The sequence below is a fragment of the Pteropus alecto genome, unplaced genomic scaffold (genome assembly GCF_000325575.1).
Source record: "Pteropus alecto unplaced genomic scaffold, ASM32557v1 scaffold87, whole genome shotgun sequence".
NCBI lineage: Eukaryota > Metazoa > Chordata > Mammalia > Chiroptera > Pteropodidae > Pteropus > Pteropus alecto.
Window position 1 is genome coordinate 10,048,056 of NW_006443225.1, and position 22,662 is coordinate 10,070,717.

The window sequence follows — 22,662 nt, forward strand, 5'->3', positions numbered from 1 at the left end:
CACAGACCTGCAACAGCATCCAGGAGGCCAGTAAATTCCCTTTAGTTCCTCGTTTATGAGCCAGTCCAGAGGTTGTGGGGGAGAGATCAGATAGACTGTGAATTTAGCTGAATATCAGCTTTGACAACAAAAGAAGACATTTGCAAGAGCATGATAAGTAGAGTATTAGACTGAGAATTCAAGTCAGCAGACACCTTACTCTGTTTCAGACTATGGAAGCCCCTCAGGGCAGAACAGGAATGAGGAAGATGTCTCTCATCTTAAGGATCTCAGAAATGGTAAAGTATCTCAGAAATGGGAGACTTGAGATTTGGTCTTAGTCATGATTTCAGGAGCTGGATGACTTTGAGTAAGTCACTAGCTTCTTGGGGCTTCTTGGAAAATGCATTAATTTTCTAATCAGTGAAACTCAGGGGAGGCAGCAGGGTGACTGATTTTTACAGAACCTTAAATCATAAGTGACCACTTCAAAAAGATGTGCAACTTCCTGACACATAAATGTCATGTTGCATTTAGATGACATTGTTTTCTTTTTTGGTGGCACTGTGATTGTCTGAATTTGAAACTCAATAAGGCAGTAAAATAGATTCAAACCAATAAATAATTTAGACCAAGTAAACCTTTTACACAAATATGTAATTATGTACATTGCTGTTACTGGTGTTAGAATGTAATTGTTTTTCCAATGAAAGCTAAAGGTGTTCTCTAATTAAAGTCTTTTAAATTCATGCTGATATTTGTACATTTGAGATGCCATAATTATGTTCAAATGAATTCTTGGTGCTTCAGGGAAATGTGGCTATAGAAAATAAGAATGTTGCTATAATTATTTTCAGTGTTTATTTAATGTAATGGTTTATGCGATGTTCGTGTTCAGATGCAATGGGTTGTACATGATGTGATTATTGAAAACTGTAAACTATGTTATCATCAGGAAAATCTGTGACTGGATAATCTACTTTTTGTTGTATTATGCTAAAACAATATTTTCATATGTTGGATGATAAATATCATGTGTTGTTTTCATACATGTAAATGAACTAGGATAGTCCAAGTTTCACACTTAATCACAGTTAGAATGCACACTCTGGTATTTACCCATTCTCATAGGCAACACTTATTTCTGAATATTGTCAGCAACTGATATCCGGTAATTGGAGCAACAGTAACAAGGGAGATGGGTAAATAGAAGCAGAAGACTGATGTGACATTTCATCTTCCAGGATAAATTCCTTTCCTATTTGTAGCTCTGAAAGAGCATGCTCCTCTACACCTTTTTTTTTTTTTTTTTACTTTTAGGCCTGAATGAATTCTATTTAGTGAGAGCTTCCATGAAACCACTATAACTGCTTCAACTACTGAATAAGATTATTTTGTCCAAATCATCAAAGCCCTTGGAGGTAGACATTTGCATCTTCAGAATGAAGAGACTAAAGAAGTCCTCATTTTGTTGTGTATGAATACATCTATGGAGGGAGACATTCAGTTTTGCTTTTCATAGGACAGTTCGTGGTAAAGTGCTATATGTGGCAAAATCAAAGAGGGTCTATGATCCAAAGACAGGTGGACCTGGGTTCAGATCTTGGCTCTGAAGCTTATTAGCTGTGGCAGTGGACAAGGAACTTATCCTCTCCAAGTTTGTTTCTTTACACAGTGTTTCTCAACGGTGGCACTACAGCCATTTTGCTAATTCTTTATTGTGGGGAAATGTCCTGTGCATTGTAGGATGTTTTGTATCTCTGCCCACTAGATGCCAGTAGCACTTTCCCCCTAGTTGCGACAATCAAAAATGTTTCCAGACATTGCACATTTTACTGGAGTAAATCACTCCTAGTTGGAAACCGCTGCTTCAGATATTAACTTGTGGATTATAGAACCCACTTCATAGGTGTGGTAGGCAGAATAATAGTCTTTGAATATGTCCGCACCGTAATGCTTGGAACCTATGAATACGTTATCCTACATGGTAATGGGGGATTAAGGTTGCAGATGGAATTAACATTGCTAATCAAGTGACCTTAAAATGGCGAGTTATTCTGGACTACCTGGGTGGATCCACTGTTATCACTGAGGCAGAAGAGGTCAGAGTAATGTGAAGTGAGAAGGACTTGAACTGCCTTTGCTAGCTTTAAAGATGAAGGGGTCCACAGCCAAGGAATGTGGTCAGCCTTTAGAAGGTGGAAAGGCAAAGGAACAGATCCTACCAAGGGTGTACAGGAAGGAACACAGCCTACGAACACCTTAAGTTTATTCCAGGGAGACCCATGTCAGATTTCTGATCTACAGAACTGTAAGATAATAAATATCTGTTGTTGTAAGCCATCAAGGTTATGTCAACTTGCTATAGCAGCAATAGAAAACTAATAAAATAGAGCTACTGTGAAAATTATGAGATAATGCATATATATTACTATCGCCTGGAAAATAGGAAGTGCTCAATGTTAGTAGTTTTTTATTATTTGGAAAAACTCTGGGTCATAATGCACTTGTCTGCAATTTTAAATGGTATCGTCGGCCTTTTAAAAGTGTCCGTGGGTTTCATACAGCGTGCTATCTGGACATGCCACTTGTTCAACTGTACCATGGTAGTCCTACTGCTGTTTGCCTGTTTCAAGCTCCAATTCTGCATTCTATATTCCCAGTTCTCTGAGTCCTGGACTGTATTCTCCTCTGAGGCCTTTCTTCCTGTGGACACTGCTCTAGACATGTGCCTTTGGCTTGGGTCCTTGGGGCTCTCACACACATGTACTATTTTCCCTGTCTTTTGGCTCCCTGCAGAGCAGCTGTGATAAAGCATGTAAGCATTTGTTCCAAACCCATTGTGTCCGCACAAGTTGTTCTAGCCCATCAGCCAGCCCCTTTCCTGGGGTGGTGATGGCACAACTGGTGGGAGAGCTTTGCTTTGTATATTCTGACGCTCTGTTGTTTGAAGTCATTACATTTAGGTTCTTTTATATACTTTTCTTAGTAGTTGCTCTAGGTATGACAATATACACATGTAACTTATCACAATCTACTAATATCAGTGTTGTCCCACTTTGAATGAAATTCAGAAAACTTCTGTTTAGGCCTTTTTATCTCCTCTTTTAAAATATAGTTGCAGTACATTGAGCACCACATCAGACAGTGTTATAATTTTTGCTTCCAACATTAAAATGATTTAAGAAACACATGAGGCATAAGGATAACAATGGAATAGATTGAGAGTCCAGAAATAAAAACGTTAATGGTTAATTGACTTTCAACAATGGTATCAAAACAATTCAGCGGGGGAAAATAGCCTTTTCAACAAATGGTGCTGGGACAACTACATATCTACATGCAAAGAATGAAGTGGGACCCCTTTTTTGCACCATATACAAAAACTAGCATTTTTCCAAAAAAGATATACAAATGGCCAACAAGTGCAGGAGAAGATGCTCAACATCATTAATATCAGGGAAATACAAATCAAAACCACAATGAGATTACCACTAGGATGGCTATAATCAAAAAGTCGGATGATAACAAGAGTTGTCAAGGATGTGAAGAAATTAGAACCCTGGCACATTGCTGGTAGAAATGTATAAATAGTCCAGCCACTGGGAAATAGCTGGGCAAATCCACAAATGATTAAATATAGAGTCACTATATAACCTAACAATTCCATTCCTAGGTATATACCCAAGAGAATTGAAAACATGTGCCCACACAAAAACTTGTACATGAATGTTCCAAGCAGAATTATTCATAAAGGTTGAAAACTGGAAATAACCCAAATATCCATCACTGGATGAATGGATACATAAGTGTGGTATATCCATACAACAGAATCTTATTTAGCCATAATAAGGAAAGAAGTACTGATACATGCTGCAACATGGGTGAACCTTGAAAACGAGGTCTATGAAAGAAGTTGTTGACAAAAGGATATGTATCATATGATTTCATTTACATGAAATGTCTAGAATAGGCAAATCCACAGAGACAGGAAGATTAGTGGTTGCCAGTGGGTGTGTGGAAGAGTGATCACTAATGCATGTGAGATTTCTTTTGGGGTAATAAAAATGATCTGGATTTAGATAGTGGTGATGTTTATAAAATTTTGTAGATATACCAAAGAACCACTGAATTGTACACCTTAACAGAGTAAATTAAAAAATAAACTTATAAGGATAATCTATTATATTTACTTGTATTTTTATCTCTTCTGATGTTTTTCCATTTCTTCCTGAAATTCCAAGCCTTCCTGTGTTATCGTTTCTTTAGTTTTTGGAGAACTTTTTTTTAGCTATTAAGGGTAGGATTTTTAGCAAACAAATTCTTTAGTTTTCTTTTGTCTGAGAATGTCTTCATTTCCCTTTCATTCCAGAAGGATATTTCTGACCAATAAAAAATTCATGCCTGACAGTTCTTTTCTATCAATAGCTGATAGTAAAACATGCCACTTCCTTCTAACTTCCATGGTTTCAGATGAGAAATCTCTTATTTGAATTGGTGTTCTCTTATAAGTATTGTATTATTTCTCTTTGGCTGCTGTCAAGATTTTTTGTCTTGAGTTTTCAGAAGATTAATTATAATGTGAATTTTTTTGCTTTTATCCCATTTGGGGTTTTTTTCAGCTTCTTGAATCTATAGATTTATATTTCCCCAAAACTTTTGGGGATGTTTTCAGTCCTTATTCTTTCAAATACTTTTTCAGTCTCACTCTCCCTTTCCTATAATTCTGGGACTTCAATGATTCAAATGTAGTGTTCCACATGGTTCCATGTTGGTAAAGTACATTCTATAAGCACTTTGAGAGTGGTGCTGTCAAAATTTCTTCAGGCAAAGAAGTCATGCTCTTATCCAAAATAAGTGTCAAAGTCTAACTAGTGTCCCTCCAGGATTGAAAGGACCCAAAATAATCAATTTATCCAACAGGCTGGCTGGTCTTCTCAAGGGGTACTATATTGAGAACATAGCTTTGGTCTCTGTTGCTTACCAGGTTGATTTCAGCAGTGGCAACAGTTAGGTCAGTCATGGTGAGAGGGAATCTATGATGTTGAGCCCATGTATAAACTTCAACCCCGCCACCATAGCTACGCTGTATGTGAGCACATTGAGTCAACTAAGAAGAGTTTTCAACCCACCTGGTTGTTGAATTTCTCCTCTGAGGTGGGTATTTTCTGGTAGCTACTAAAGCAAAACATAAAGATTCAGACTCTTTGAGCCCACTCCCAGAAATCCATTCACATGCATCTTCCCCAGACCTCCTTGGCTCTGATTTTCCATTTTTTCAGCTTGTAGGACATGATTAACCAGCCAACCCATTCACCCCTGCCCATTTCACTACTGTGGTTGGAAACAGCAATACAGAAACCCTTAGAAGAATTCTCTATAAAGGGAAGCAGAGACTTGGGGCAATGGTTGGAGAGAGAAAAGGGATCGAGATAACTTTTGTAAGATAAGAGGAAACCAGAGTGTGTCAGTATAATGATGGAGATAATCCAATAGAAATAGAAAACTATGACGCAGTGTGCAGAAAAGAGAATTACTGGAGAGGACTGCGGCAGCCTTGAAATGCACTGTAAATAGCAGTTTATTATTTGAAGACAAATTATGATGTAGTTTTATAATTTCTATATCAATTCAGTGGGATGCTACAAATTAGTTATTTGAGAAACATGCATTAAGCATCTAGTAGGAGTTAAGAACATGCTATTTCTAGGGATATGGAGATAAATAACTTAAGAAACTCAAGAGATGATTGTGGAAAAAGTTAATCGCAATCGAATGTAAGAAAGGCTATAATAGAAGCATGGATAGAAGGATCTTCATTTTCACCTCATATAACTGCTTAGATATGAGTCTAAATATAAAAGGATTTAAAATATCTTTTATCTGCTGTTCTTGTACTTATAGGGAAGATTCGTAAGAGAAACTAGTTCTTTTTCATTTGTCCTCTTTTCTCTCACTACAAAATGAATAGAGAGTTGATGTAAATGTAAATGTGGTTATTAAAAGTTACAATTATAAATAATTGGTACTGTCAGTTACAGATCCTTGTGAATTGCTGGTATGTAGAATCATGAAGGTAATTGGCAGAGGAATGTTATAAAATCAGATAATGCTTCCCTAGGAGGTTATTAGGGGGAAATAGCATCAGAATAGAGAAATTGAAGCTGATTTTACTTGGGCTTTACCGTCTTTCCCTGCGCATGCATTATGCTTAAAACTGCATAGTATGGGGCAATTTCTAGAAGGTTTACTTTAAGGGAGAAAGAAGAGTGTAACTCTGGGAAGAAAAAATTAAGTCCAAAGCCAGCAAACAGTTTCACATTTTAAAGAGTTGTTTTGTATTTCTGATCTATACCACTGACAAGTAACATCCTCAGAGGAGAACACAATGGGCCGAATGGAGTTGACTCTGGGCAGTAGACAACAGCAGAGTGACCAGAGCTGCTCAGAGCCGAACCACGATCCAGCTTCTTCCTGGCATGTAATCAAACTCATTAAACTGCTCCCATGTCCCACCTGAAGTATACTCTCTTAGAGCTTTAAAAAATTGCAATAATTTTTAGAGTTTTCCAGTTTTGTTAGGTATGAATTATTATTTTTGTTCTTATGATATGTATATAAAGTTATATGATCATTAACAGAAGTTAGAGTTGTCCAGTTGACATATTACATTTTGTAAACCTTTAATTAAATGTTTTAAAATTCTGGAGGCAGTATTATTTTTCTTTTCATGTCTGAAATATAGCAGAGGCTCTTAAAAATGTCATAACCCTAGATATTTTGCCAATAATGCCTAATAGATAAAATTTAGATGGTACATGACCAAAAAAACATAATTTTTTCCCCCTTATTCAAGAATTCCTCTCTCATCTCAGGATTATAAAGTTACTCTGTGTATTCCTTTACTTGATCTGGAATTCATTTTTGTATATATGTATGTCAAATTGCTTCATCTGTTTGTTAGTGGAGCAGCTGCTACTGGAACCGCTTATGTTTAGTAAGCCTATCAGCTGTTAGGATCAAAAAGAGAAGTCAGGTGCTATAAACTGAGTATGTCTCTCCAAAATTCATATTTTGAAACACTAATCTCCAATGTGATGGTATTTAAAAATTAGGCCTTTGGGAGGTAATTAGGTCATGAGGGTGGAGCCCTCATGATGGGATTAGTGCTCTTGTAAGAAGAGACTGGAGAGAGCTCGCTTCCTCTCTCTGGGTTCTCCTCCATGTGAGGACACAGCAAGAAGATGGCCATCTCCAAACCAGGAAGACAGCCTCTCCCTGATCTCCCCCACCCCCAACAAAGAATTAGCTGGTCCGAAATGTCAACAGTGCTTAAGTTAAGAAACCCTGGTGTAGGGGTATGACCAGCCTGCTTTCTCATTATAGACCCCATATGTCAATAGCTAATGGACTTTCCTCTGGTGTGTGTGGTCACTTTCTCCGGAGAAGACTCTTTCAGTCCCCCACTGGAAGGTATAAACCTGGATGCTCATGTTTAAAGTGGGCAAAGGAGAGGAGCTGGCAGGGCTCTTGAGCTCTAATATGCAGACTTTTGCTTAAAATCTTGTTTTTACCTGTGCACTTCACTTCACCATTCTCTTTGGTAGTATCCTCTCTGGTTTGAACTTCTCTAGAAGGATGGTCACCAGGCTGAAAGATGTGAGAATGAGGACACAAATTTTCCTTTTACAGACTTTCCGATAATCTCTTCTTATTAACATTTACTCACTCTTACTTTTCAAGGTGCCGGTGTCTCCACTTTCTGAGCCATACTGGAGTCAAATTGGCATACTCTGGCCAGTATTACCTCTGCAGGCACTGAGATTTGACCTCTTTGTGTTCTGCTAAGTCATTTATCATTCCTCCATCTGATTTCCTCCTAGCATAATGTGGTTTGGGGTTACAGATGTTTCCTACATTCAAAGATGAAATTTAAGTTTCCGTTTCTTGTTCTCCATGTGAGAAGAAGGCGTTGGAAATATCTTTAAGAAGGAAGCAATCAAGTCTTTTATGCCAAATTGCAGAAAACTCTTATTCTCTCCATCTTTACTTGCTTTAGGTTCAGAATTTAAGCATAGTGTATGTTCCTTTGCAATATGCTGATAGAAGCTCTTTGAGCCTCTCTCAGAGCAGTCATGCCTCTATCACATCTGTACCATAGTTATTCTTTTTTATGCAAAGAGGGCAAAAATAATGAATAAATGAATACTTTTGGTTTGGAAGTATATGAAGGAGGGTTTGGGAGAGGTGAGTCTTTGGTTGAAATTTAAAGTCTGACATTCAGCTGTCAGAAGGGAAATAGAGGTTAGGAAGCAAGGTGAAATGATTCTAGACAGAACAAACAAAAAGTTTAAAAAGTGTGGACATGTGAAAGGACTGTTAGGAAGAATAATAATGGCTATTATTGGTGTTTAACTAGTAAACTCATCTAATTCTCATGTTACTCCTGTAAGGAAGATATAGTGATTCTCATGTTCCTCATTACACATATGAGAAAACAGGCATAAAAGAGGCTTAACAACTTACCCAAGGTCCCTCAGCTAGGAAGTGACAGAGCAGGGATTCAGACCCAGGCAGTGCAGCCCCAGAGTGTGCTCTTATGACCACACTAAACTGCACCTCAGTGAGAAATGTCACTACCAAGGTTGGTGAGTGCTGGGAGACAGGACTGGCAAGGAAGTTGGGAGCCAGTATGCTAAAGAGTTTTGTTTGACGAGCCAAGGGGTTTAGAATTGATCATATTGATCACATTTTTTAGAACTCACCAGCCTATGGATCCTAAGCAAGGTCAAACAGTTAATCTCTAAGTCCTCTTAATCAATAGCTCCCATCCACCAAATGAAGAGACCTCAATGCTTCTCTTTTCTGGGATGCTTCTTAAGTCCTAGTGCTTAGAGTTGTCTCCAGAGCAGCTGGGTCGGCCTGAACCATTTCTCTAATATTACTGCTGTTGAACTGTCCCCCCCGCCCTGAGTTGGTATGGCCTTTCCCAGTCAGCTGCACTACTGGCGCTCTCTGGGCAACTGATCTTTCTGCAAATGGGTCCCTGACCACACATACCTCTGCTGATTGCCTCTGGAAGGATCAGAAGTCCAAGAAAAAAATCTAGAGATTTTTCGCAGGAGTGTTTATATGCTGATAAAGTACTGCCTTTATGTGGGGCAATTTCTCATTTTGTTATCAGAGACTAACATGTGATGGGATCATTAAATAATTAATGAATATGGATATATTTATATAAATATAGTTATAGTGAATTTTGATATTAAAATCTTTCTTCTTGAAAGTGCAATATAGTCTTACATTGGTAGGAGATTTTGAGCCTATATGCTATTAAGCACTTGAAAAATATCAACGACTATGATTGAGTACCTTCCAAATCCTATGAGAGATACAAAGAAGAGGCAGGTATAGTCCAAGACTTCAAACAATATATAATCTAACCACGTGTCATTTGAAATGGTTTATATACATCTTTCTTTCTTATTGTTCTTTCCACATCTCAGTTACAAATCACTGAAATAAAAGGGTGTTGCTAGATAGGGGCCCTTTTATCAGGCATTCAAAAGCACAGTGCTAGCAAATAGCAGAAATTTAGTCATCATGGATTCTTTTTTTTATCTGCAATTTCTGTGTCATTGAATGGTCTCTAGAGTAAGGCAGATTCCTTACTCCTATCAATAAGGAAGATCTAAACATTTCTTAGCAGTATCATTTATTTGTAGGTATATATTATATTCAACTACTTAATTCTTTCTAAGTTTATATAAATGTAAATAATATAAAGGCTATCATTTTCGTTTTCTTCTGATTGTAAAAGTAATATAGTATAGAAAATGGAGAAAAGTAGAATAAAAGTCACTCATGATTCTTGCACTCATAGATAAGAACCGTTAATATTCTAAAATATTTCCTGTTCAGATTTTTATCTATGCAAATATTTATCCTGAGGAAATATCAGAGATGATGCAATTTATGTATAAGGATGATTATAACATTACTTATTACATTTAAAATTAAAAACAACATAACTGTTCAAAAGAGAGTAATGGTTAAATTTATTACAGATTATCATATCCATATGAGATTATTTTGTAGTCATTGTAAGTTATTGTGGTCATTTTCTATAACAGCTTTATAATTCATTTTTACTATGATATTTCTAAATGTGAGTTTCTCTGCGTTTATTGTACTTGGCGTTCCTCGAACTTCTTGGGATGTGTAGATTTCATCAACTTTAGGAAGTTTTCAGTCATTGTTTCTTTGAGTATTGTTTCTGCTCCTTTCTCTCTTTTCCTTCTGATACTCCCATTACACATATGTTGGCATGCTTAATAATATCCCACATTTCTGAGATTTTGTTTTACTTCATTTTCTTTTTTCTGTTCTTTGGATTATATGATCTGTACTGATACATCTTCAAATCTGCTGATTCTAACTTCTGCCAGTTCAAATATACGATCGAGCCCCTCCAGTGAATACTTCATTTCAATAATTGTTTTTTACAATTCCACAATTTTGATTTGGTTCTTTTTTATAATTTCTTTCTCTTTGATGAAATGTTATCATCCTACCTTCCTTTATTTCTTTAAGCAAAGCTTCCTTTAGTTCTTTGAATATATTTATAATTGATGCTTTGAAGTCTTTATCTGTTCAATCTGACATCTGAGTATTCTCATAAGCAGTTTCTGTACCTGTTTTTCTTTTTTTCTCATGTACAGGTAATACTTTCCAGATTGCTGTTTTTGCATGTCTCATAATTGTTTTGTTGAAAACTGGAGATTTTAGGTAATATATTATATCAACACTGGACAGTGTTGTCCCTCACCCCTCGGGCTTGTTTTTGTTGTTGTTTGCTTGTTTAGTAACTTGGTTGCACTATATTAATCAAGTCTGTTACCCCACAATATAAGGCCTGTGATATTGCCCCTTGGAGGGCATATTCCTGAGCATGTGCACAGTCACTTCGGGTTTAGCAGGGCACGCTTCGACAGTCTCTTTCTCTTGGTCTCTCTGCACTATCTGCCTCTGTTGATGTCATACCCAACTGTTAGGCTCTATTAGTTGCTGACTGCCTTATTGTGTTTAGCAGTATCTTGGCATAAATTTGCTCCATAGTCTGACCCAATTACATTCAAGTTCCTTTGCAGGGGTAGATTTTAGACCAATCTTTGAGGTTTTGTTTTTTGTTTTTTTTCCTCTGAAACCTTTGAGTTTATAGCTGTTTCCTCTGGTAAATTGGCCAAATTTAGCTTCTTGCTTTCATCAGGTACAAGCTTTCTGTTAATTGCTCACCATCAAATTCTCTATTGTTTTCAAGAGCACCCTTAGGCTTGAATTTCTCCACTCTGTTTCAAATAAAGTCAGTTCCTTTGAACAGTACTTCAGAGGCTCTTTTCTTAAGGACTGCCTGCTTCCTGGGCAAAACCTCCCAGCCACTCCTCCAGAGCTGAGGGTGCAGACAGGGGCTCTCTTTTATCAGAATGATACCCCTGACTTATGAGTAAAACATGGAGAGGAGGGGAGATCCTCCTGTGAGGTCAGCTGGGGTCTCCGTGCTCTCCGCCTGCCATGCCTGAGGTAGAGCTCCTGCCACATGTGTGGAGGCTCAATGGAGGAAGCGAGCCTCCGCCCACTTGGTCACATTTACCAGGGATTTAGCCTCTGCGACTTGGAACCAGGAGGATGAGAAACGCTGTGCGCTTGCCTCTTTCAGGACAATACCCGATCCCTTGACTAGGAGCTGGGGATAGGGGCAGCCCCGCCTTTTTGGCCATACCCATCCAGATCGGAACTTCCGTCATGCTGAGCTGGGGTAGGGAAGCAGTGGGAGAGAATGGGTCATGGTTATAGTGTCACAGATTTGCTGTTTTTTATTGATATTTAGATTTTCTTGAATAAGTGTTTCTTCATTTGCTGTATGTATGCACTTTGGCAAATTTCCAAAGACTTTAAATGGTTGTTTGTTTTATACTTTTCACAAGATATAGTTGTTTTGCTGGGTATTGGGTCCATGGAGCAAATTCTTTCTCCATTCCAGAAGTGGAACTCCCAACCATCATTACATTCTTGAAGAATGTTTAATGACATGAGAAAACAGTCATGACATAACAATTGATAAAAGTACAATTTAAAAATATTTTCACTATAGTCCCAATTTTGTATATCATGATGTAGAGGAGATTTTGCACACGCAGACACACACACACACACACACACACACATTCATCAATTAATTATGTGACACAGCCCAAGGTCATATAGCTAGTAAATGGTGTAGTTCAATTCTCAACTTCTCTAATAATCTGCTTGCATGTATTCAGAGATTCTATTTAGAGTACACTAGTGGTTAGCGTAACATATTTCCATGGATTGAGACGAATTCATGATCTAAGAGATGCCATTTATAGGGCTAGAGAACTGTTGTCTGAGAAAGATCTAAAAATAATGAAGACTTAATCAAGCACTAAAGGAATTTGTTTAATTCAGCCGGGGTTAACAAGGGGAGGGTGGATGGTGGTTTGTAGAAGTCTATCTACAAAATCAAGCTACAATCATAAAAAAAAAAAAAAAAAAAAGCTAATACAAACCCAGGGAATAAGTATTAGCATTCCCTTGTCGCAGCTCTTCCCTGTAAGCAGGCTTCTGCAGGGCTGTGCTCCCGCCTGGAGTCTCTGATTGGTGAGCAACAGTCACGGGGGCCCACGGTCAGCACAGTCGCCTCGACCAGACCGAGACGTTACACCCCACTTCTCTCCAGCTAAATGTTTTCCCTACCATATGGAGTTTAGAATCCAATTTAGATAGAATTAAAGTAACCAACTCTCAAATAATACTTTACACTTTAATGTGTAAAGTATACGAATAAGTAATCATTGGGGTGACCTATTAAACTGTAATGCTTAAGAGAATCTGACAGATTGCCCACGTACTCTCAGCTTTACTTGCATTATTGATTTCAGACTTACAGTTTTAAATTGATAGGCATTAAGGATTTGGTTAATTTTATGAATAGTTCTTACATTTTTAGGATAACTTGAGATTATATGTATGTGTATATGTATATATGTATATTAAATATATCTAATATCTATATTACATTTATTAGCTTATGGAATTTTTTACTTGTGAGGATTGTTTAGTTTGCCCTGTCAAGCATTTGAAGTCTTAAAAGAGAGCTGTAAATATGTAAAATTTGTGAATATAGTTAAAATATTTAAGGAAGTAACTAACGGGGAATTAGCTAAGTTTATAAATGGGAATAATGATTAGAAAAAATTTAGCTTGTTTAGCTTGAGTTAATCAAATATTAATAAAAGACTAAGTAAAAATGATTCATATTTTATTAGAATATTAACTAGAATAGCATGACTTGTAAATTGCACTTAAAAAAGAAAGGAAATTAGGTTTTAAAGTTTGTAATATTAACAATTAAATATTAATTTAAAACCCAAGTAGCTGCTGTAAATAGTTCTTTGCACAAAGGCCCCTCTTGGATCTTAAAAGGCTATACAGTGACACATTTTTATTCTGGCTGAATAGAGGCTTTATGTAGCAATTCACTGTTTACACAGCCTATAGCACTTGTCTAGACAAGGACAGAAAGCTTTTTAATGACGAACACAAGGGGCCAGCAGGTTCCAAACACTCGGGGGTACTCTAGTTATTGGAAGGGATCTTTCTTTAAGGTCCTGCCACTCTATCCCTTGCATAACATTCTTACTTAAAACCATTTCTTCCTAACTGTACTGTAAAGAGAACGCTGGCCTGGCAAACAAAGGATGTCCCATTCGGCAGGTTGGATTACTCTAATAATGGAGCTGAACTCATACCCCTCGGAAGATTCTTGACCACACAGTGTTGGGCCCATGTTCTCCTGGCAAGAGGCTCCAAGCCCCTCCAACAAAGGGAAGGTTTTTTATTTTCTGTAGAACAAACAGTTTTAGGTTGTACCAACATCCTTCCTTTTCCAACAAACTTCAGTTTATTTATCTTGGCTATGTCAAAATTGCTGGATTGAGAATTACTTTGCTGAAGTGCCATTCGATTCACCGACCTCTATAAAGCATTTCCCTTTTTACATGTCCAAATTGATCATCAGTAGAATAACATCCTGTTTTGTCAGGAGGGAGAGCTCACTTGTTTGTTCTTATTGGCATCTCCCCTATATGAGGCTATTACAGAAAGCATCCACTTATGGGTTTTTGTGAGTTGAGGTTTGTTGTTAGACGTGTCCCTCAGAGTAGATGGCACTGTCTCCATCTTCGATGTTGAGTCACATATTCCTCCGTGACAATCTGCCTCTCAAGCGGTCAAGAGTCCTCTAATGCACTCCTTCCTAAAATCTCTATTACTATAGAAAAGCTTTGTCAACTGGCTGTATTTTAATTTAAAAAAATTTACCTGACACTTTCAAGATTAATCTCAGTTCCAAAGCTCTCCTGTGGGACAGGACACAGGGAGACACACAGGGAATGTGTCATTCAGCCCTTTGGCTTCCAGAGGTGATTTCTAACCATACAGAGTCCTCAGAGTGGCAGGGATTTGGGATTGGTTTCCAGCCACATCCCTGGGCACAGGCCTCAGTCTCATAGCCTATGCCGCCTAGTATGCCTTCCATGTGGCCACAGATGTCATCTATCCTGGGCTCTGTGCCTATGTCTGTGCCCTCTCTTGGCTCTGGTAACCTCCCTGCCTCCTGATCTGGCATCTAGCCTGGGCTGTCTCTGCTTTTCTAGCTAGGGCACCAGTTCCAAGTGTGAAGGAGAGGATGGCTGAGGCCCTGCCACCGGCTGGCCTTGGCATGGTTCTGGAACACAGTGCTGCTCACTCTAATGCACTACAAACCATCTGGAGGATCTTATGACAACGCAGATTCTGATTCCATTAAGTCTGGGGGGCAGGGTGGAGCCGAGAGTCTGCATTTCTGTCAAGTCCTCAGGTGATACTGACGCTGCAGTTCTTGGGCCACAATTTGAATATCAAGGATTGAAAGGACTTTTTAGTTCTCTCCCTCTCTTTCTCTCCTTCCTTCCTTCCTTCCTTCCTTCCTTCGTTAGTAAGAATCCTGTGTCCAATTAAGGTTATGTGATTCCTGTTTCTTCTCCAAACTTGTGTTACACTCTAAAGCACCCCCTTCTACACCTAGGCCAGGATTCAGGAAAAAAGATGTCATGGTGGTGGTGGTAGGGGTGGTGGTTCTGAGGGTGGATAGCGGTGGTTCTGACGGTGGATAGCGGTGGTTCTGACGGTGGATAGCGGTGGTTCTGACGGAGGATAGCGGTGGTTCTGACGGTGGATAGCGGTGGTTCTGACGGTGGATAGCGGTGGTTCTGACGGAGGATAGCGGTGGTTCTGACGGTGGATAGCGGTGGTTCTGACGGTGGATAGCGGTGGTTCTGACGGTGGATAGCGGTGGTTCTGACGGTGGATAGCGGTGGTTCTGACGGTGGATAGCGGTGGTTCTGACGGTGGATAGCGGTGGTTCTGACGGTGGATAGCGGTGGTTCTGACGGTGGATAGCGGTGGTTCTGACGGTGGATAGCGGTGGTTCTGACGGTGGATAGCGGTGGTTCTGACGGTGGATAGCGGTGGTTCTGACGGTGGATAGCGGTGGTTCTGACGGTGGATAGCGATGGTTCTGACGGTAGATAGCGGTGGTTCTGACGGTGGATAACGGTGGTTCTGACGGTGGATAGTGGTGGTTCTGATGGTGGATAGTGGTGGTACTGAAAAGCGCATCTTGTCATTCAAATGGCAGCCTTTTAAAATGTCCTTCAATTCAAAAACTTCTGCCGAGATTTGCTGTAGATACTTATTTATGGTGTATCAAATGAGACCCTGAAAATAATTTTCTTTATATCACTTGTCTTTACTTTCTTTAAAAAATAGGGCTCAGTATTTTTTTTTAATATACTCCTTAGAAAAAAATTTTCCCTATGTAAGTCTGGTGACATTTTTGCTATTGGATCTTAGAATCCCCATTAGTAGTTGTTATTTATAATAAAACTTATATTTGAAATAGCTTACCTATTATGCTGGGGTGGGAAAAAATTTGTTTTCCATAATTAATAAAAACAACATAATCAAAAGCATATTAAGTTTCTAGTCCTTAATTTTGGAACTGAAAACCCCGCAGTCATTCTTTTGGGTGGCGCGTGCTCTGTGCATTACACTGGCTTTTGTTTTCTAACTCTTGGAACAGCAGCCGGTCTCATACGCTCAGCAAAGGCACTGCGTTTCCTCCCTGTGTTGTCGTGTCAGAGGTGGTCAATGATATCCTGTTTCTGCAGGAACAGATACAACTTCCTTCATGTTGCAGAAGCAGAAGCTGCCTCTGAGAGTTAATAAATTCCATAGAGAAAAGTATTCTTAAAGATTATCATTATAATTTTACTTTACAAGAGAGGAAGACATAATGGTAGCTAAAGATTGTTGATATCACGCCATGTTCTCTTCTAATTTTCCGACTTTTGCCAAGGGAGCTGTAAGCAGATGAAGAAGATGCTGATGATGTTGCTGAGTGTGGTGCCTCAGTTTACCATTTAGCTGCTGTTTAACCAAAGGGAGCACTCTAAATCTGCTAGGCTAACTTCTATTAATGTCAAGGATGGGCAGAATGATTGCTTGGGGCTGGTGGGCAGTAGAGGCAGTGGGATGGGCTCAGACCCTCACTAGAACTAGTGAAATGTAGGTCAAAACTGCACACATACTTTGTTACACGTCATCAGAATTCGCTCCTAAAATAGGACCCATTTATCATGTTGCCAGTTTCTTGTTCTACTAACGTTATTTCTATCACTTCTCTGGCTTAATATCATGGAACCTAAAAATCATTTAAATATGAATATAACAATAGAACTACTAAGCATTTTTTATGTGCCAAGAGAGTTATTTCATTCTTTCAACAACTCCTTGAAGAAATAATTTAAATATGAATATAACAATAGCACTGCTAAACACTTACTATGTGCCAACTGGCAGTTATTTAATTCTTTCAACAACTCCTTGAAGAAATTATATTCATCTTGTAAGTAAGAAAACTGAGACTCCAAAAAGTTAAGTAACTTGCCTGAAGTCCCAGGGAACATCAAGGGGTGAGTGTGGGTGCACTGTCCTGAGTTCAGGCAATAAGAAAGTGCATTGTCCGCAGAGAATTTAAATATAATAATAAAACTGAATAAAAGTTAGACTACCTTGTTTGATTTTCCTTTAGCATTTTAAAATTTTTTGGTAAAATATGCAAAACAAATGTGCCATCTTAACCACTTTTAAGTGTACAGCTTCGCCACATTAAGTACATTCACGTTGTTGGGCAGCCATCACCGCCACCCAGCTCCAGAACTCTTTTCATCTTGCAAAACTGAGAACTTGAGCCCACTGAACAATAACTCCTCATTTCCCTTCCCCTCGTCTCTGGCAACCACTGTTCTATTTTGTGTCTTAACGAATTTGACTACTCTAAGTACGTCATAACAATGGAATCATACAATGTCCTTTTGTGACTGGCTCATTTCACTTTGCATAATACCTTCACTGTTTATGCATGTTATAGCAAATGTCAGAATTTCCTTCCTTTTTAAAAGACTGAATAATATTCCATTGTATGTCTGTCCCACATTTTGTTCATACATTCCTCTGTCCATGGACACTCGGGTTGCTTTTACTTTATGACTACTCTGAATATGCTCCTGTGAGAATACATGTGAGTGTGTTTAAATCATTATGTACCAGTTATTCTAAATAATCTCAATGATAAAATAGCCTTTCCCCCAAAAATCTTTTGTTTGTCCAAGTTTTAAACAATTGTGGGTATTACTGAATTTTAACAAGATAGTGTATGCCAGGTTACTTTTCCTTTAATAAACTGAGAACAAGAGTTATAGAGTCTGTCCTGTTTGTTTAAAGAATAAGTTTGAGATGGTTTGAAATTGTTTGAGCTTGCTTTGAGTACAATTCAGATTCTGAACCCTTGTGGTACTACCTATTCCTGTTTTTAAATACTAAATTTAAAATAAACAATGATAGTACATGATTGTAAAGACAAAGAACTTGAGTCACTCTAATGATGTCATTCTATGTGACAAACTTGGAGTTTTTGTTTTTCTTTAAAATTTAAAGAAATAAAATGGTCAACTGTGAGGTGTAATCTTTTTGTTTAGTAAACACAAATTTTAGTTCATTCGTTAACTATTTGGCTGAATTTGAATACCTTTAGCTTTGAAATTTACTTTAAAACTGTTATCATTTTAAAATTAAAGAATTAAGAAAATAATGATCATTTACCAATCATTACATAAGTATTGCTGAAAATAACTGTTGTATAAAGTAGAGAATGTTCAAAATAATGATCTGCTCTGGTCGTCAAATACTCTAAGTATAGCAAATTCACAAGCTCATCAATAACAGGGCATGTGTCTGAGTTTAGATTTGTCTAATTCTATGCTTTTTACCCTAACTCTAATCTATGCTATTAAACTATTAGCAAGTTTGTCCATTTTCTAAAGATAGTTTGCCATCTACCAGTACAGTGTAATGGTTAAAATACCTACTATACAGCAAGTGCAGTGTTATGGAGAACATGGCATTCTCCTTTTCCTCAAGAAACTTCTACTCTTAGTGGGAAAGAAAATTGTGTAGTAGGTACAGTGCTTTTGAAAAATTAACTGGTATCTTTTCTTTTATTGCTTTCGTTTTGCTGCATTAGAGAGTGAAGAGTGATGAGAATCAATATTTTTTTCCTTTTCCACCTAGTGGGAGAGCCCTACATGTGCTCATAAAACTCAGTCACCTTATACTCATCTTACCCCACATGGCAAATAAGGGTGACCCCTGAGCTTGCCAGAGAACCAGTACCCACAGGTCAGCATGTACTTTTTCTGTTTCTAGGAGATCAAGGAGAGATATCCTGGTTTGCCTCAGAGCAGTGGGAAAGACAGAATGCCTAGCTCTGTGTGAGTGTGTGTGTGTGTGTGTGCGCGCGCGCACACTCGTGGGCACATACTCGCTCATATATGCACACATGGCAGAAGGGGAGAGCGGGCTTCCTTAGATGTAAATGAAAGTAAGGAGTTTGGGGGTTGCTGCATGTGGTGGAGTGGGTTACATAAGGATGCCTCGCTCTGTGTGGGTGTGTGTATGTGTGTGTGCACGCGCACACTCGTGTGCACGTACTCGCTCATATATGCACACATGGCAGAGGGGGAGAACAGGCTTCCCTAGATGTAAATGAAAGTAAGGAGTTCGGGGGTTGCTGCATGTGGTGGAGTGGGTTACATAAGGTGGGGTGAATTTCTGCTTTAGTGGGGAGTCGATCTATACTGTGAGGCCAGTCCATGCTGAGGCTGAGGGGCTGCGAGGGCTCTGTGTCCTCCTGCAGCTAGTGGAGAGGATCGCTGGGCTTGGGAGTGGTCCTGAATTTACCGCATAACCAGTACCCAACAGGGCAGCATGCAACTGCAGCATAATGCAGCTGGAGAACCAGGATTCTCATGTATGAATTCAGATTTCTTGGGTCATCTCACAAGACTGTGGGACAGGGAGGAAGTCCAAAGATTGAATTCTTATGATTCAAGAGGATAAGAATGAGGAGCATATTTAGTTTTAATTTTAGAAATAATGGAATGTGACGTTTCTTGCACCTGAGTAGTGAAGAGTAAAATTCCTGTTTGCTACACAAATAAGCAAATGCAACACAGAGGGATGAGTAATGTTGGGCGAAGCACAGAGAGCACAGGGAGCACTTAGGAGGGGCAGGGAAGGCCACCTAGGAAGAAATGTCCAAGCCAAGAATGAGGAGCACCAGCCAGGAGAAGGGGTATTGGGAGGCACCAGGGGGAGGGGAGGAGGAAGAGTGCTCCCAGCAGAGGAAATAAAGGCCCAAAGGCCAGATGGGAAAAAGAGCAGGAGTACCTAGAAAAGTAGGATGGCTCGAGAAGTCACAGGGTGAAGGGGAGGTAAGCTGGGACAGATCATGAGGACCCTGCACTGGGAAACTGGAGATTTATTCTGAGGGCAATGGGAGAAACAATCAGTGTGTTTCATGTAGAGGGATGCAGGGATGAGGTTTAGGCTTTAGAAAGATGGCCCTGGCCACCAAGTGGAGAACAGATGGTGGCAAGGCAAGCCCGGCCAAAGGCAGGCAAGTCAGGAGGCTCTAAATGACATTCTGGAAGCCTCATCAGAACTCTCTGAAAACCTCGAAGTACCCTAAATTTGCATTTTTTGCAAATCTCTAAAATACATTCCTTCTCCATAGTCACCTCAGATTTTGTATTAGTTTCCTAAGGCTGCCATAAAAAAATATCACAAACTAGATGGTTTAAGACAATAGAAAGTTATTCTCTTGCAGTTCTAGAGGCTAAACGTCTGAGATTAGGACTGTGGCAGGGCCTTGCTCTCTCTAGGACCGTAGGGGAGAACCTGCTCCACGCCTGGCTTCTAGTATAACCAGCAATCCTTGGCATTCCTTGGCTTGTAGATGAATCACTCCAATCTCTGTCTCTGTCATCACATGGCATCCTACTTGTGTATGTGTCTTCACATCATCTTTCCTCTGTGTCTCTTTTCTTCTTATAAGAACATTATTTAGATTGGATTTAGAGCCCACCCTACTTTAATATGACCTCTTCTTAACTAATTGTATCTGTAAAGATGCTTTTTTCCAGATAAAGTCACATTCTGAGAACTTGCGGGGTACACTATTCCACCCAGGACAGGTTTCTTGTGAGCACATCAAAACTGATCACCACCGGCCCTGAACCATGAGGCACTGGGTCCTTGCCTCCTTTACAAAGTTAACCCCTATGCAAGGAGGGTATTCTAGAAGCATGCTCCCATCGATTGTTAATGCATAGATTATTGTATAGATCCAATTGGCTTTTTCATTTAAGGAAAAGCTGTTATTGAGGTTCCAAGGAGGAGAAAGATTGTAACAAGCATCTGCCCCACTTAAGTACATGCTATATTCTCCGCTGAGATAACGTATATTTTTCACTCAACAAACCTATAAGGCTCTACAAAAACAGAAGCCAAATAAATTGTTTAATGCATAATGTTATGCTATGTAAATATCAATGTCAGTTTTATTAAACACTAAAGGGAAAGTCTGAGTAATCAATTTTTTTAGGGGAAATACATTTATTTTAATATCAATCCCAAAATCTATGTAAAATTTGGAAGCTTATCAGAAAATTCAGACAAAAAGCTTATATTTTGTCACCGAAAGTTTCAGCTATTTACCAAAATGATAAAACTGAGACATTAAGAAACTGACTTGAATTCTTATTATATCATATGCATATTTAGCATAACATAGTGACATACTGTATGACCTGCAGTACTCTGCCGCTCTCATTCTACAGAAGGAATACATCTCTGGTATATTGTTAGATGGGTAGTGTGACATTTTCTGTGTTTTTAGTCTGGAGCAGCACACTTAGGCTCTGCTGCTGTCTTTGTGAATTCAGACCATGTAGTCTGAAATAATCACAACTGTTTTGAAGATTACACACAGAAAAAAAATTCAAGGAGCCTAGACCTGTTTTTCTGGTCTGTGAAGAAATCTAATTTTGGGTCCTGAATCCATCATGAAACATATTATTTATCTTTTCTAATAAGAAGGCATATTTTATCAGACTACCATCAAAGCTCTTTTTTAATTTGTTCATAAAATTTTTGAATGAGAAGAGCAGAACAATGGCCCTATCCATTTCTCTTTAGGTTTATATCACCCTTTGGTAAAAGCCGTCAACCACATGGAAACAGCTACCTGGCCTAACCTAGTTCCCCCAAACACCTAATGGAGTGAGTGGCATGGGAGACTTTGCTGGGCACCTTGCTGAAACTCATTAACACTATATCTACTTACCTCTTTTTATCTTACTTGTCAGTAACTAAGTGTGGTGATAACTATGTCAAAAAAGAAATCTGGTTAATAGTAACTGACTTGTTAGTGAACCCATTATGATATGACCCAGTGGTCATATCTTTCTTTTTTAGGAGAAACGTTATTTGACAGTTTTCAAATTTTGCCCCGGATTAACACTAGAAATACATAGTGTATAGATGTAATAATAACCCTAACAATTACTATTTTATTGAGTGTCTACTCTGTTCCAGGCATTGTATTAAGTTCTTTACTTACATTATTTCATTTAATTTCTACAACAAGCTTATGAGGTAGATTTCACTCCCAGATGGAAAATGAGGTCCAGGTGGTTTAATCACTTTTCCAGACCCAAGTGGCTTGTATGAGACCGCCAGTATCAACCTCAAGTCTGTCTAATTTGTAAGCTCACACTCAGAACTACAGCTCTGGTCACTTGATGATATCCTGTGCAAATCAACATCATTGCATTTTTCCAAATGTTTCTTATATTACATATTAAGGTATCCCCTTTCTCTAGGAACCACGTCTTATTTCTTTTTACCCTCAGGCTTAGCATAGTACTTGTTATATAAGAAGGTTTTCGATAAAGTTTTGTTGAATAGATGCAATAAAAACTATTATCCACCATCTTCCTACATTTGAAAATTAGGAAACCCCTTTCCCTTATCCATTTCCTACCTCTTGCCCTTGGTGAATACGGACAGTGGTATCCTCTGTTTCTGGCAGTCAGGGGTTTTCCTAACGTTCTCTTATTCAGGGCTTAAAGAGAGCCTTTGTTTTAGCTTTTCCCGTAT

At 38.7% G+C, this 22,662-nt stretch overlaps 1 protein-coding gene across 2 annotated transcripts in view; it reads left to right on the forward strand.

Moving 5' to 3' along the window:
* DNAJC5B (DnaJ heat shock protein family (Hsp40) member C5 beta) overlaps nt 1–22,662 on the forward strand; it is a 156,574-nt gene continuing 133,912 nt past the window's right edge. For both annotated transcript variants that reach the window (XM_025041204.1, XM_025041202.1), the window contains exon 1: nt 1–278. The gene's annotated coding sequence lies outside the window, so the exon portion shown is untranslated. The remainder of the gene's footprint in view (nt 279–22,662) is intronic.